We start from the raw sequence: 14,959 nt of genomic DNA on the forward strand, positions 1-14,959 counted from the left end.
GATTGCTACAATCAATAAGATGGACCACAACCAGTTTTGGTGGGGATATCAGGAAATGAGAACCCCTGTACATTGCTGGTGGGAATGTAAAATGGTGCACTTGCTGTGGAAAACAGCCTGGCAGTTCCTCAAAAGGTTAAATACAGAGTTATCCTGTGACCCAGCAATTCCAATCCTGGTATATATCCAAGAGAAAGGAAGACTTGCATCCACACGAAAACTTGTATAAGAATGTTCATAGCAGCATTAATCATAATAGCCAAAAGATGGAAACAACCCAGGTGTCCACCATCCGATGAATGAATAAATAGTATGTTAATATAGTGGGATGTTACTTGGCAATAAAAAGTAATGAAGAATTGATTATGCTATGACATGGATGAGTCTTGAAAACATTAAATGAAAGAAGTCAGACCCAAAGGCCACATATCGAATGATTCTCTTTATGTGAATTGTCCAGAATAGGCAATTCCATAGACAGAAAGTAGATTATTGGTTAGCAGGGACTGAGGAGGAGGAGGAACTACTAAAGAGTATGGAGTTTCTTTTTGGGTTATGAAAATGTTCTATAATTAGATAGTGGTGATGGTTGCACACCTTGTGAATATACTAAGCACTATGAAATATATTCACTTTAAAAGGGTAATGTTACGGTATGTAAATATATCTCAAAAAACCAAAACCAAAAACAGTCACTAAATAGAAGAAGAGACAAACACTTTCACTCCTTCTTTGCACTCAGAATGCACCTTTGCCCAGTGCTTTCTGCAAGGTAGCCACCCAGTTCTCCTTCCTCTGAGCAGAAAACCCAGCTTGTTTTCAGAAAGTGAATTGCTCGTCACAGATCCCCTTAATGGCCGGACTTACTGTCTGGGAAGTGTGGGTTTTGAAGCAGTTGTGTTGTAGATTTTACAAAACTCAAAAGTTACCTTTCTTTCAAGAACATTTGTGCATTATTTTTGTCTTGCTACTACCTCAAGTTTATATTCATATAAAGGAAATATAATTTAAAAAATTATTTTTCTATTACAGTTTGCATTCAAAACTATTTTGTGTTAGTTTTAGGCATACAGTAGATAGACATTCATATAGGTTGCAAAGTGTTCCGTATAACTCAAGTGCCTGCCTCACAGCATAGTTAGTTACTACAGTATTAATAACTATATTCCCTATGCTGTACTTTACACCCCCATGCCTATTTTGTAACTAGCAATTAGCACTTCTTAATCCCATCGCCTTATTACATCCTGGCCTTCCAACGCCCATCCCCTCTGGCCTCCGTCAGTTTGTTCTCTGTATCTATAAGTGTTTCAGTTTTGTTAGTTTATTTTGTTCATTAGATTCCACGTATGCTATTTGTCTTTCTCTGTCTGGCTTATTTCACTTAGCATAATACCCTCTAGGACTAGGTCCATTCATGCTGTTGCAGATAGTAAGAGTTCATTCTTTTTTATGGCCAAGTAATACAGTAAAACCTTGATAGAAAGGACTAGTTCGGGTGAGGGAGTGTCCATTGAAGCCTGAAGTCCGTTATATAATAAAGTAGGTTTCCCAACGCATATGTTAAACAATTGACGAATTAGTTTACCTCTTTTTACTTATGTAGACATGTTTGTGTAATTAAAAGTAAGTATGTATGAAAAGTTTAATTTCACAGAAAAGTTTTCTGTATGTATTACTGTAATTTTAAATTTATACTGAATAGGTCTAGTAAACGCATGCATTCACTGGTCACCAAGAGTAAACAAATGCAGACAACTGGGGCGTGGCTTAGTGCACCTGGGAATAACCGGGCACGCATTAAAACTGCTGCAGATTGTCACGCCATGCAGCAGCAGAACTAGTTATAGTTACTGTGCGAGATGTGGTGTGATCACGTGCTAATCATTCCCTGAACATTGTTTATAAGTGGATTTAAGTATGTATCGTTGTAGATATGTAATATTTATTTATGTTAGCGAAATTACTACAGTGTTTTTTCCAACATATGGCCATTTGCTAAAATTTGTTAAAAATAACAACAAAAAAATACCCTGTAAGTTTAATTATAAACACATCTTGGTTAAAAGCATTTTAAAATTAACAGGGTGTTAATTTTCACATATGACATATAGACTGGACATTTTGTCCTTTAAATCCAAAGTCCATTAAATTGAGGGTTTACTGTATTCCCTTGTACCACTGCTTTTTTATCCATTTGTTTCCTGATGGGCACTTGGGTTGCTTCCCATTCTTGGCTATGGAAATAATGCTGCAGTGAACATAGGGGTGCATATATTCTTTTGAATTGGTGTCTTCAGATATATACCCAGAGGTGGAAACACTGGGTCATAAGGTGGATCCATTTTGAATTTTTTTGAGGAACCTTCAAACTGTTTTCTATAGTGGTTGCACCAATCTGCATTCCCTTCAGCAATGCACTGGGGTTCCCTTTTCTCAAGATCCTCCCCAACACTTGTTTGTTGATTTATTAATGATAGCTTTTCTCACAGGTGTTAGTGGCATCTTATTGTGGTTTTAATTTCCATTTCTCAGATGATTGGTGATGTTGAGCATCTTTTCAGATGTCTATTGGCGATCTGTATGTTCTCTTTAGAGAATTGTATTTTCAGGTCCTCTACCCACTTTTTAATTGGGTTGTTTGTTTTTTTGGTGTTGAGTTGTCTGAGTTCTTTATTAATTTTGGCTATTAACCCCTTATTGGATATAATATTGGCAAATATGTTCTCCCAATCAGTAGGTTGTCTTTTCATTTTATTGGTTTCCCTTGCTGTGCAAAAACTTTTTAGTTTGATGTAGTCCCATTTGTTTATTATTTCCTTTGCTTTCCTTGCCCGAGATATATCAGAAAAAATATTGCTAAGAGTAATGTCCGAGATTTTGCCTAAGTTTTCCATTAGGAGTTTTATGGTTTCAGACCTTACATTTAAGTCTTTAAACCATTTTGAGTTTATTATTGTATATGATGTAAAAAGGCGGTCTAGTTTCATTTTTTTGCATGTATCTGTTCAGTTTTCCCAATGCCATTTATTGAATAGACTGTCTTTACTCCATTGTATGTTATCTCTTCCTTTGTCAAAGATTAATGAACCATATAGGGGTTTATCTCTGGTTTCTCTATTCTGTCCCATTGATCTATGTGTCTGTTTTTATGCCAGTACCATGCTGTTTTTAATTATTATAGCCTTGTAGTATAGTTTTATATCAGGTAGTGTGATACCTCCTACTTCATTGTTGTTTTTTTCAAATTGCTATTCTGAGTCTTTTGTGTTTCCACACACATTTTTGGGTTATTTGTTCTACTTCTGTGAAAAATGCCATCAGTATTTTGATAGGAATTGCATTGAATCTATAAATTGCTTTGGGTAGTATGGACATTTTAATTATTTTAATTCTTCATAACCATAAGCTTGTTATCAGCTTCCATTTATTATTATCTCCTTCGATTTCTTACAATTTTCTGAGTATAAGTCTTTTACCTCCTTGATTAAATTTATTCCTAAGTATTTTTTTAGTGTTTTTTAGTATTTTTAATTACTGGTCAGAGTAATTAAACTTTTCATACATACTTACTTTTAATTACACAAACATGTCTACATAAGTAAAAAGAGGTAAACTAATTCGTCAATTGTTTAACATATGCATTGGGAAACCTACTTTATTATATAACGGACTTCAGGCTTCAATGGACTCTCCCTCACCCGAACTAGTCCTTTCTATCAAGGTTTTACTGTATTACTTGGCCATAAAAAAGAATGAACTCTTACCATCACATAAATGTGATGACTGTTTTCTTAGTTTCTGCTAGTTCATTATTGGTGCATAAAATGCAACCCATTTCTGAATATTTAGTATCATGCTATTTTACTGAATTCATTTATTAGTTCTAGTTGTTTTTGTTGGAACATTTAGGGTTTTCCATATACAGTATCATGTCGTGTACAAATAATGACAGTTTTACCTCTTTCTAATTTGTATACCTATTATTTCTTCTTCTTGTCTGATTGCTGTGGTTAGGACTTCCAGTTGCTATGTTGAATAGGAGTGGTGAAAGTGGACATCCCTGTCTTGTTCCTGATCTTAAGGAAAACACTTTAAGTTTTTCCCCTTTGAATATGATATCACCTGTGGGTTTGTCATATATGGCCTTTATTATGTTGAGATATGTTCCCTCTGTTCCCACTTTGCTGAGAGTTTTTATCCTAAATGGGTGCTGGATTGTCAAATGCTTTTTCTGCATCTATTGATATGATCATATAATTTTTATCTTTCATTTTATTGGTGTGGTGTATCACATTAATTGATTTATGAATATTTAATCATCCTTTGCATCCCCAAAATAAATCCCATTTGTCCATGGTATATGAACTTTATAATGTATTGCTGAATTCTGTTTGCTAATATTTTTTAAAAATATATTTTTATTGATTTCAGAGAGGAAAGGAGAGGGAGGGGGAGATAGAAACATCAATGATGAGAGAGAATCATTGATCAGCTGCCTCCTGCATGGATCGAGCCCGAAACCCGGACATGTGCCCTTGACCGGAATCAAGCCTGGGACCCTTCAGTCCACAGGCCTATGCTCTATCCACGGAGCCAAACCAGCTAGGGCTGTTTGCTAATATTTTGTTGAGGATTGTTGCATCTATGTTCATCAGGGATACTGGCCGATAATTTTCTTTCTTTGTAGTGTTTTTATCTGGTTTTGGAATCAGGATAATGCTGGTCTCATAAAATGAGCTTGGGAGTCTTCCCCCCTCTTGAATTTTTTGGAGTAGTTTGAGAAGGATAGGTGTTAACTCTTTTTTGAATGTTTGTTAAAATTTACCTCTTAAGACATCCAGTCCAGGACTTTTGTTTGTTCGGAGTTTTTTTTTTCCCCTTCGTTCTCTCTCTCTCTCTCTCTTTTTATTACTGCTTCAATTTCATGAGTTATAATCAGTGTGTTCAGATTTCCAGTTTCTTCTTGATTCAGTCTTGGAAGATTGTATATTTCTAGAAATTTATCCAGTTTTTCCAGATTAACCAGTTTGTTGGCAATTAGTATTTTCTTAAAATTCTTTGTATTTCTCTGGTGTCAGTTGTTACTTTTCCTCTTTCATTCTGGTTTTATTTGGGTCCTCTCTTTTTCTTAATGAGTCTGAGTAAAGGTTTATCAATCTTGTTTTTCTTTTCAAAGAATCCGCTCCTTTTTTTTTTTTTAGATTCTATTTTGTTTCTTTACCCTTTGATCCTAATTATTTTCTTCTCAACTTGGGCTTTGTGTTTTCTTCTTTTTCTAGTTCCTTTAGGTGTAAGGTTATATTGTTTATAAGAGATTTTTCTTGTTACTTGAGGTAGGCCTGTATTGCTATGAATTTCCCTCTTAGGACTCTGTCACTGTGTCCTATAGATTTTGGGTTGTTGTATTTTCATTTTTATTTGTCTCAGGGTATCTTGATTTCTTCCTTGATCTCATTGATAAGCCATTCATTGTTTAGTAACATGTTATTTAGCCTCCGTGTGTTTCTGTGTTTTTCAGTTTTCTTCTTGTAATTGATTTCTAGATCCATACCATTATGGTCAGAGAAGAAGCTTGATATGATTTCAGTCTTCTTATATTTATTTTGACTTATTTTGTGTCCTAACATGTGGTCTATCCTGGAAATGTACGTGTGCAAACCAGCTAGGGCTGCCCTTGAAAAGAATGTATATCCTGCTGCTCTGGGGTGAAATGCTGTGAAAGTATCAATTAAGCCATCTGGTCTTATGTGTCATTCAAGCCCACTGTTTCCTTGTTGATTTTCTGTCTGGAAGATCTATCCATTGATGTTAATAGGGTGCTATAGTTTCCTACTATGTCTTTCTCTCCTTTTAAGTCCATCAATATTTGCTTTATATATTAGGTGCTCCTATGTTGGGTGCATAAATGTTTACAAGGGTTATATTCTCTTGATGGATTGCTCCCTTTATCATTATGCAATGCCATTCTTTGTCTCTTAGCCTTGGTTTTAAAGTCTATTTTGTCTGGTGTAAATATTGCTACCCCAGCTTTTTGTTGTTGTTTCCCTTGGAATAAAATATTTTTTCCCATTTCTTTACAGTTTCTTCTTCTGGTACTTCTATGATATGGATGTTGTTATGCTTATGTTGTCCCAGAGGTCCCTTAAACTATCCTCATTTTTCATTATTAAAAAAAAAAATTGCCCCTTGCTCTGATTAGATGCTTTCTGCTACCTTGTCTTCCAAATCACTGATTTGATCCTGTTTCATCTAATCTGCTATATAGTCCTTCTAGTGCAGTGGTTCTCAACCTTCTGGCCCTTTAGATACAGTTCCTCATGTTGTGACCCAACCATAAAATTATTTTTGTTGCTACTTCATAACTGTAATGTTGCTACTGTTATGAATCGTAATGTAAATATCTGATATGCAGGATGGTCTTAGGCGACCCCTGTGAAAAGGTCGTTTGCCAAAGGGATCGTGACCCACAGGTTGAGAATCGCTATTCTAGTGTATTCATTTCTGACTGGTTCTTTTTTATGTTTTCTGTGCCCTTTTTATGCTTACTGTCTCTGTGTTTAAGTTCTCACTGAGTGCATCCATTCTTCCACTAAGTTTTGAACTCTGTGTTTGACATATTGTCTGTCTCCTTTTCATTTTTTTCCTGGGGATTTCTTCTGTTCTTTTATTTGGGGCACGTTTATTGTTATTTCCCATTTTGGCTGCCTCTCGGTATTTGTTTCTGTATATTATGGAGATCTGCTGTGCCTTTCAGTCTTGGTAAGGTGGCCTTTGGGCTCAACGGCACGGTCTCCCTAGTCACCTGTTTTTGGTGCTTCAGGAATGTCCCCCATGTGGGTTATGTGACCCCTCCTGTTGAGTCTGGATTGCTGTTGAGTCATCTGTGTGTACAGTTGACCTTCAGGGCAACTGACTGTGAGATTGACTACAATCACAGTGTACGAGCTGCTGTGCAAGGGCTGACCCCATTAAGCAGAATTCTCCCCAGTAGGGTGAGGTGTCTGCCGAGATCTCCCTCTGGGTGTGCTGCTGTGGAGCTGATTGGATCGAGCTCTGATGGGGTCCAAGCTTGCCACCAGCTGTTAGTTCTGGAGCCTCTTGGAGGGACTCTGGTGCTGGTCAGTGTCAGATGCCTGTAACGGACCCTGGGCTACCTGTCTGGATCTACCAAGTGATCTGCAATTTGTGGCTGCTTCTGCCGAGGTGCTTGAAGGGTCCAAGCTGTGTACCAAGACTGGCTTCTGCCAGCACTGAGGCCAGGGACAGGTCAGTAAAAGGCCCCAAACCCCCCGGAATCTGTCTCCGCCTACTGGCTGCCTGCTCGGCTCAGTGACCAGAAGAGCCTCTTGTGGTGTTTGAGTTGCACGAGTAGGTTCTCAGTGAGTCACTAGGTAGTGGGAAGTGATGTTCACCAGGTTGATAGAGAGTCAAACTCAATGCCAGTGTGGGTCTGAGGCCACTCTGCAGAAGTGCAGGGTACACCAGTGCTCAGTGCTAGCTGCCACCCACCTGAGACCTGTGGACCTTAAAGGCGGGGTGGGCCCTGCAGATTTCACCAGGCTAAAACAGACCAGGCTTTGACCATGAAGAGAGAAGGCTCCACACAGCGACAGTGACACTGATCAGGCGTGTGAAGGGGAAATGGCTTTGCCCAATAGCTGCACAACTCTCCCCCTCCCTGTGTGCCTCTGGCACTCCTCCAGTTTGCCCGAGCTTCCTCCAGAGCTCCTCAATAAAGTCTGCACCACCGGTTCAGGCTGGAGGCAGAGACAGACCGCCCCACCAGGAGCAATCCTGGCAGGGTGGGCCTTCCAGGACTCGGCTGGCAGGGGCTCTTTGCCACTCCCCAGGCAGACGAATGGAGGGGAGTGCTCCACTCAGGCAAGATGGCGTCCCTGGTTGGCACCTAGCACAGGGACACTTGCTGTTGTCACTCACACCTTCTACCCGCAGCCATTCCGCTCAGTCTGGTCCACTCCAGCTGCCATCCCCCTGCAGAGCCCCGGGTGAGTGCCATGGCCCCTAGGAGAGCAGTACCCTCTCACCAGGGCAGACAGAACCCCTGCTGATTTTTGTAGCCAGGTATTTTGTGGGCTTTTTTCCTGGCTTTAGTGCTCTGGCTAAGGATCCTGGCATGGGGCTGAGGCCCTGGCTCCTCCACAGGGACTTCCTCTGGATTCTCAATCGCAGCATGTGGGTGCCGGGCCAGCCCTTTGTGTGCCTGCCTTTCCTGCCGGTCTGATGCGGGTTCCTCTATGCACCCTCAGTTATGAGGCTTCTGCTCAGCATCTTCAGATAGTTATTGAGGTGGATTTTTCAGTACTTGAGCCATGACTCTGACATGGTCCTGGGAGGAGGGGAGTGTAACTTCCACCGACTCCACCATCATCTTGCAGTTGGGAAGGAATTTGCTTTAATTTTTTTAATGCCCTTGACCGGAATCGAACCCAGGACCCTTCAGTTGGCAGGCTGATGCTCTATCCACTGAGTCAAACCAGCGAGGACAGGATATTTACTTTTAAAATACATTCATCCAGCCCTAACCGGTTTGGCTCAGTGGATAGAGAGTCAGTCTGTGGACTGAAAGGTCCCAGGTTCGATTCCGGTCAAGGGCATGTACCTTGGTTGCGGGCACAACCCCAGTATGGGGTGTGCAGGAGGCAGCTGATCGATGTTTCTCTCTCATCGATGTTTCTAACTCTCTATCCCTCTCCCTTCCTCTCTATAAAATCAATAAAATATATTTTAAAAAAGATACATTCATCCAGCTTGCCACAAAAAAGCCAGGGTTTGCTTTTCAGACTGCAGAGTGCATAGAACATTTTGTCAAATGTCCAGCATCTTTTTTTTAATGGTAAAAATGTAGTAGTGTCTAGTTTCAGAATTGAGTGACACTTGTAGCACATATGGATGATAAGGAGTTACAGGTTTTACTTACATTACATGCGAATTGGTGGGTCAAGGAAAAGCCTACAAAGAAGCTAAACTTGGCTTCTGTCAGTGAAACAGAGGAGACTCTTGGCCAGTGTTTCCACGAGAGTAATTTGTCCAAAAGAAACGAATCCAAGTGATGCAATTGTCATATGACTTTTTTGTGCCTTAGATTCTTATAATTGATTTCAGAGAGGAACGGAGAGGGAGAGAGATAGAAACATCAACCATGAGAGAGAGTTATCCATTGAGTGCCTCCTGCAGGCACCACCTCCTGTCCTCGCTGGTTTGGCTCAGTGGATAGAGCACCAGCCTGCCAACTGAAGGGTCCTGGGTTCGATTCCGGTCAAGGGCATTAAAAAAATTAAAGCAAATTCCTTCCCAATTTCAAGAACATGTGGGGGAGAGATCCATTTCTTTCCCTCACCAAAGTTAGAGCGCTCCACGTCATGTTTATCTGGCTTATGACAGGGTGGATCTGCCCACAAATGCCCATCGTTGTTCATCTTCACTGTGTGGTTCAGCTGGAGGTAGTAGGCAGTCTGCCTTACAAATGTCTGAGTTCTGCGTGTGATGCAGTGATAGACTTTCAGGCAGGTCTTCTTTTATCGAAATTAGTAACTGGAATCGTCAGTACTGACGCGCACTCTGTCGTGTATGGAAAGGGTTGACCTAGGAGTCAGGACTCTAGGACTCTCAGTCTGATTGTGCCAGTTATGGCTGCGGGACTGCACAGGAGTGAGTTTGGACCAGATGGCCTTTTAGTTCCCTACCGACTCTTAAAAATTTTACTCAGATGTTAGGCACCGCATCAGTCACTTTGGAGTTCTTTCAGTTTTGTTTTGTGATCTTTCAAACCCCATTAGAATGTAGCAACCTGGTACCCGTTGACTACAGTTATGAGCAGCTCATGGCAGTGAATGTGCTGTTTGGAAGCAGACCCTTGGTCCCACGTGAACCATGGGAGCTGGGGGCGCCTTCCAAACAAAACAGCTGGTAGGTCCCTGTGCTCAGAGCGCCGTACTCTGGGTCCTGTGGGCCTGTAGCCCAGCTACATGTAACCGGTCAGCCCCTAGCTCAGCAAAGCCGTCTATGGACTGGGCGTGAAGGAGGGGCGTGTCTTGTGACATGTCTAACGGAGCACCCTGTACAGGATCCTGGGGAGGAGATCTGAATGGAAGACTCTCAGAGAGGGACTTAGTAAAGTGGAGCAGGGTCATGAGAGAAACATGAGAGAAGGCAGATAGCAAAGCCTTGAAGGAGCAGAAATCGACACAGTCCTGATAAGCAGCAGAAGTAGAATCAGACACAAGTGAAGTTGAGCCCGGCCAGTGTGGGTCAGTGGTTGAGTGTTGACCTATGAACCATGAGGTCACAGTTTGATTCCTGGTCAGGACACATGCCCTGCAGGAGGCACCCAATGGATAACTCTCTCTCATCGTTGATGTTTCTATCTCTCTCTCCCTCTCCGTTCCTCTCTGAAATCAACTATAAAGTTGAAAAAGAGAGCTGCTGAATTCCTTTTGTAGAACTAGAGCCGCTGTGTATCTTGGTGGCTTAGCTCTCAGCTGCCCAACGGTTTTCTTGGAGCTTCCTGGTTCCACACTTGCGTTGCAGCTGTAGAGGAAACGTTCCTGCCTACAGCAGCCTGTTCCTACAGCCTGGAGGAGCCTCACAGACATGTCTGGGACTTTGCACTCCTGTGTGAAATAAAAACTTTCTAAGGTATTTTGCCAGAAATAGCAAGGCACACCAATTTGTTCATAGTTTTACATGCCTGAAGTGCACTGGTGTTCTCTGACAGGTTAAAGGTAGCTAGTTAGCGTTGCAAGACTTAGTTGATCTATTATTTGGGTTATTCATTCATTTAGCAGATATAGAAACATTACATGCCTACTATGTGAAAGACACTGTATTCTGCCCCACCTCCATTTTATTTTTTTCTTGCTATTTTTTCTAATTCTTTATTATTAAGAAGTTGTAGTGCCATGGTCTTCATTTGTGCTAGCTTCATCATTGAGGGCTTTTTTTTTTTTTATGGTGTAGAGGGTACTTTCTGTTTCTTCAGTAACTAATCCATTGAGCAGGCACTCTGTACTGTAATGCATTTTGCAACATTCTCTTATATACTTAGGCATCCTATAACATTGAGATGATCATTTCCTTTCACATGAAGAAAGTGAGGCTTAAGTCATTAAGTAACTTATCCTGAGATCACAGAATAGTTAGTAGAAGAGCTGGAACCCAAATCACTCTGACTCTACATCTCATGGTGTGTGTGTTGTTGTTTTTTAAAAAAATATTTTTATTGATTTCAGAGAGGAAGGGAGAGAGAGAGAAACATCAATGATGAGAGAGAATCATTGATTGTCTGCCTCCTGCACGTCCCCTGCTGGCATCAAGCCCACAATCTGAGCATGTGCCTTTGACCGGAATCGAACCCGGGACCCTTCAGTCTGCAGGCTGACACTCTATCCACTGAGCCAAGCAAGCTAGGGCTACATCTCATGGTTTTAACCACTGGGCTAGATTTCTGGTCTTTCAGTTCAGAACATTAGTGAATAAAACACCCAAATTACTTCTTCCTCAAAGTCCTCCTGATGCTTTAGGCACAGGGCCATGTGACCTCCTCCACAAAGCCTTTGCTGACCTCTGCCTTTCTCCACATGCTCTCCCTTCTTTCTTCTGAGTAAAGGAAGCCTCACATTTCACATTTCACATGCTCTGAATCCTGTAGCAGTTGTAGCACAGACCATCAGTCCTGGTCTCTGTATCTTCCCAAAGCGCCTCGCACAGTGTCTTGCATGTAGAGTTGGTGCTCAATGCGTGTTGGTAGAATTATAGAATGGACGATTTCCTTGTCGCCACCAGCCTAGGACACGTCAGTAGTTCTGTGCTGATCCTGCTTTTGTGCTTTTAAATAAAGTAACATGAAATAATTATGACAAATACTTTAATATCTTGTTATTTAAAGCTTATATTTCAAGTTAAATTTATTGGGGTAACATTGGTTAATAACATTATATAAATTTCAGGTGTACAGCTTGATAGTATGACATCTGTATACAGTATTGCGTGTTCGCCTCCGGAAGTCACCATGTATTTCACCTCCTTTACCCTTGTCCTCACTCCAATGCCCTGCCCCTCTGGTAACCACCATTCTGTTGTCCGGGTCTATGAGTTTGCTTTTTTCTTTGCACGTCTCCTTTTTGTTTTTATATTCCACATATGAGTGGAATCATGCAGTTTGTGTCCTTTTCCTTCTGACCTAGTTCACTTAGCATAAAACTCTCAAGATCCATCCACGTGTGTATGTCTTTAAAAAATTTTTTTTTATTTTATTGATTTGAGAGAGAGAGAGAGAGAGAAGTAGGGAGGAAGAGGAGGGGTGGAGAGAGAGAGAGAGAGAAATATTGATTTTTTTGTTTCACTTATTTATGCATTCATTGGTTGATTCTTGTATGTGCTCTGACAGGGATCGGGGATCGAACCTCAATGTTGGTGTATCAGGATGACACTCTAGCTAACTGAGCTACTCAGCCAGGGACAAGATCCACTCATGTTGCTGCAAATGGCAACACTTTTTTTTTTTTATGACTGAGTAGTAGTCCATAGTATATATGTGTCATATATTAATTATTTGTCGAAGGACATTAAGGCTGTTTCCATGTCTTGGCTATTGTAAATAATGCTGCAATGAACATAGAGGTACATACATCTTTACGAAGTGTTTATTGTCCCAGACATTGTGTTTGTTTTTTTAATTTTTGAATTACAGTTGACATTCATTATTATACTAATTTCAGGTGTACAGCATAGTGATTAGACATTTATATAACTTACAAAGTGAACCCCCGGTAAATGTAGTACCCACCTATCACCATACATAGTTATTATAGTATTATTGACTATATTCCCTATGCTATACTTTACATCCCTATGACTATTTTATAACTATCAATTCGTACTTCTTAATCCCCTCACCTTTTTCACCCAGTCCCCCCACACCCCTCCCATTTTGTTCTTTATATCTATTTATTTTGTTTTTTAGATTCCACATATAAGTAAAATCATATGGTATTTGTCTTTCTCTGTCTGACTTATTTTACTTAGCATAATACCCTCTAGGTCCATGCGTGTTGTGAGAATGTAAGATTTCATTCTTTTCTATGGCTGAATATTCCATTATATATATGTACCACTTCTTTATCCAGTTGTCTATCATTGGTTTATTAGGTTTCTTCCATATCTTGGCTATTGTAAATAATTCTACAGTGAACATGGGAATGCTATATCTTTTGGATTTCTTTGGGTAAATGCCCAGAAGTGGAATTGCTGGGTCATGTGGCAGTTCTGTTTTTAATTTTTTGAGGAACTTCTATACTGCTGCACCAACTTGCATCCCACTAACAGTGCATGAGGGTTTCCTTTTCTCCTCATTTTCGCCAACACTTATTATTTGTTGATTTATTGATGATAGCCATTCTGACATGTATGAGGTGATATCTCATTGTGGCTTTAACTTGTATGTCTCTGCTGATTAGTGATGTTGAGTATCTGTTCATGTATTTGTTGACCATCCGTATGCCCTTTTTGGAGAAATGTCTGTTTAGGTCCTCTGCCCATTTTTAAATTAGATTGTTTGTCTTTTTGGTGATAAGTTTTATGAGTTCCTTATATAGTTTGGATATTAACCCCCTATCGGATATATCATTAGTGAATATTTTCTCCCATTTATTAGGTTGTCTTTTTGTTTTGTTGATGGTTTTGCTATGCAGAAACTTTTTATTTTTATTTAGTCCCATTTATTTTATTTTATTTTTATCATAAATGGATATTGAATTTTGTCAAATGCTTTTTCTAAATCTACTGATATGATCATATGACGAATATAGTTCATTTTGTTTATGTGGTGTATCACATTAATTGACTTGTGGATATTGAACCAACCTCGTATCTTGGGAATAAATCCCACTTCATTGTGGTATATGATCTTTTTTACTTATTGATGAATTCAGTTCGCTAATATATTGTTAAAGACTGTTTGTATCTATGTTCATCAGGGGTATTGGCCTATAATTTTCTTTTTTGGTAGTGTCTTTGTTGTTGTTATCAGGGTAATGCTGGCTTTCTCAAATGAGTTTGGGAGCCTTTCCCTCTTTAGTTTTCTGGAATAGTTTGTGAAGGATAGGTATTAATTATTTTTTGCGTGTTTGGTAAAAATCACCTGTGAAGCCATGTGCTCCTGGACTTGCTTGTAGGGAGTTTTTTGGTTACTGATTGGATATGGTTAGTAGTTAATGGCCTGTTCAATTTTTTGTTTCCCCCGATTTAGCCTGAAAAGACCGTATGTTTTTAGAAATTTATCCATTTCTTCTAGGTTGTCCAGTTTGTTGGCATGTAATTGTTGGTGGTATTTCCTTGTCATCCTGCGTATTTCTCTGGTGTAGATTGTCAGTCCTCCTCTTTCTGATTTTAGTTATTTGGCCCTCTCTCTTTTTTTCCTTCTGATGAGTCTAACTAAAGGTTTATTAATTTTGTTTACTTTTTCAAAGAACCAAGTTTCTGATTTCATTTATCCTTTCTTTTGTTTTGTAAGGCTTTCGTTTATTTCCACTGTGATCTCTATTATTTTCTTCCTTCCACTCACTTTAGACGTTGTTCTTCATTTTTTAGTTCCTTTAGGTTTAAGATTGGATTGTTGAATTTTTCTTGTTACTCGAGGTAGGCCTGTATTGCTGTGAATTTCCCTCCTTCCTATGAATTGTTTTGGCTGTGGCCTATAGATTTTTTGGCCATTATGTTTTCATTTTCATTTGTCTCAAGTTATCTTTTGATGTCTTCCTGAATCTCATTGTTAACCCATTTGTTGTGTAGTAGCATGTTATTTATGTGTGTTTTTTAGTTTTCTTATAATTGATTTCTCATTTCATGCTATTGTGATCTGATAAGATGCTTGATATGATTTTAGTCTTATTACATTTACTTAAGACTTGTTTTGTGGCATAATGCACTGCAGAGTGAT

The 14,959-nt window shown here is 39.6% G+C and overlaps 1 protein-coding gene across 2 annotated transcripts in view; it reads left to right on the plus strand.

Annotated features, from left to right (window-relative positions):
• The window catches only part of TMEM206 (transmembrane protein 206), a 33,437-nt gene that overhangs the window by 7,174 nt on the left and 11,304 nt on the right, over positions 1–14,959 (plus strand). The window lies entirely within an intron of this gene.

The sequence above is a fragment of the Myotis lucifugus genome, unplaced genomic scaffold (assembly GCF_000147115.1).
Source record: "Myotis lucifugus unplaced genomic scaffold, Myoluc2.0 scaffold_65, whole genome shotgun sequence".
In the NCBI taxonomy this organism is placed as follows: Eukaryota; Metazoa; Chordata; class Mammalia; order Chiroptera; family Vespertilionidae; genus Myotis; species Myotis lucifugus.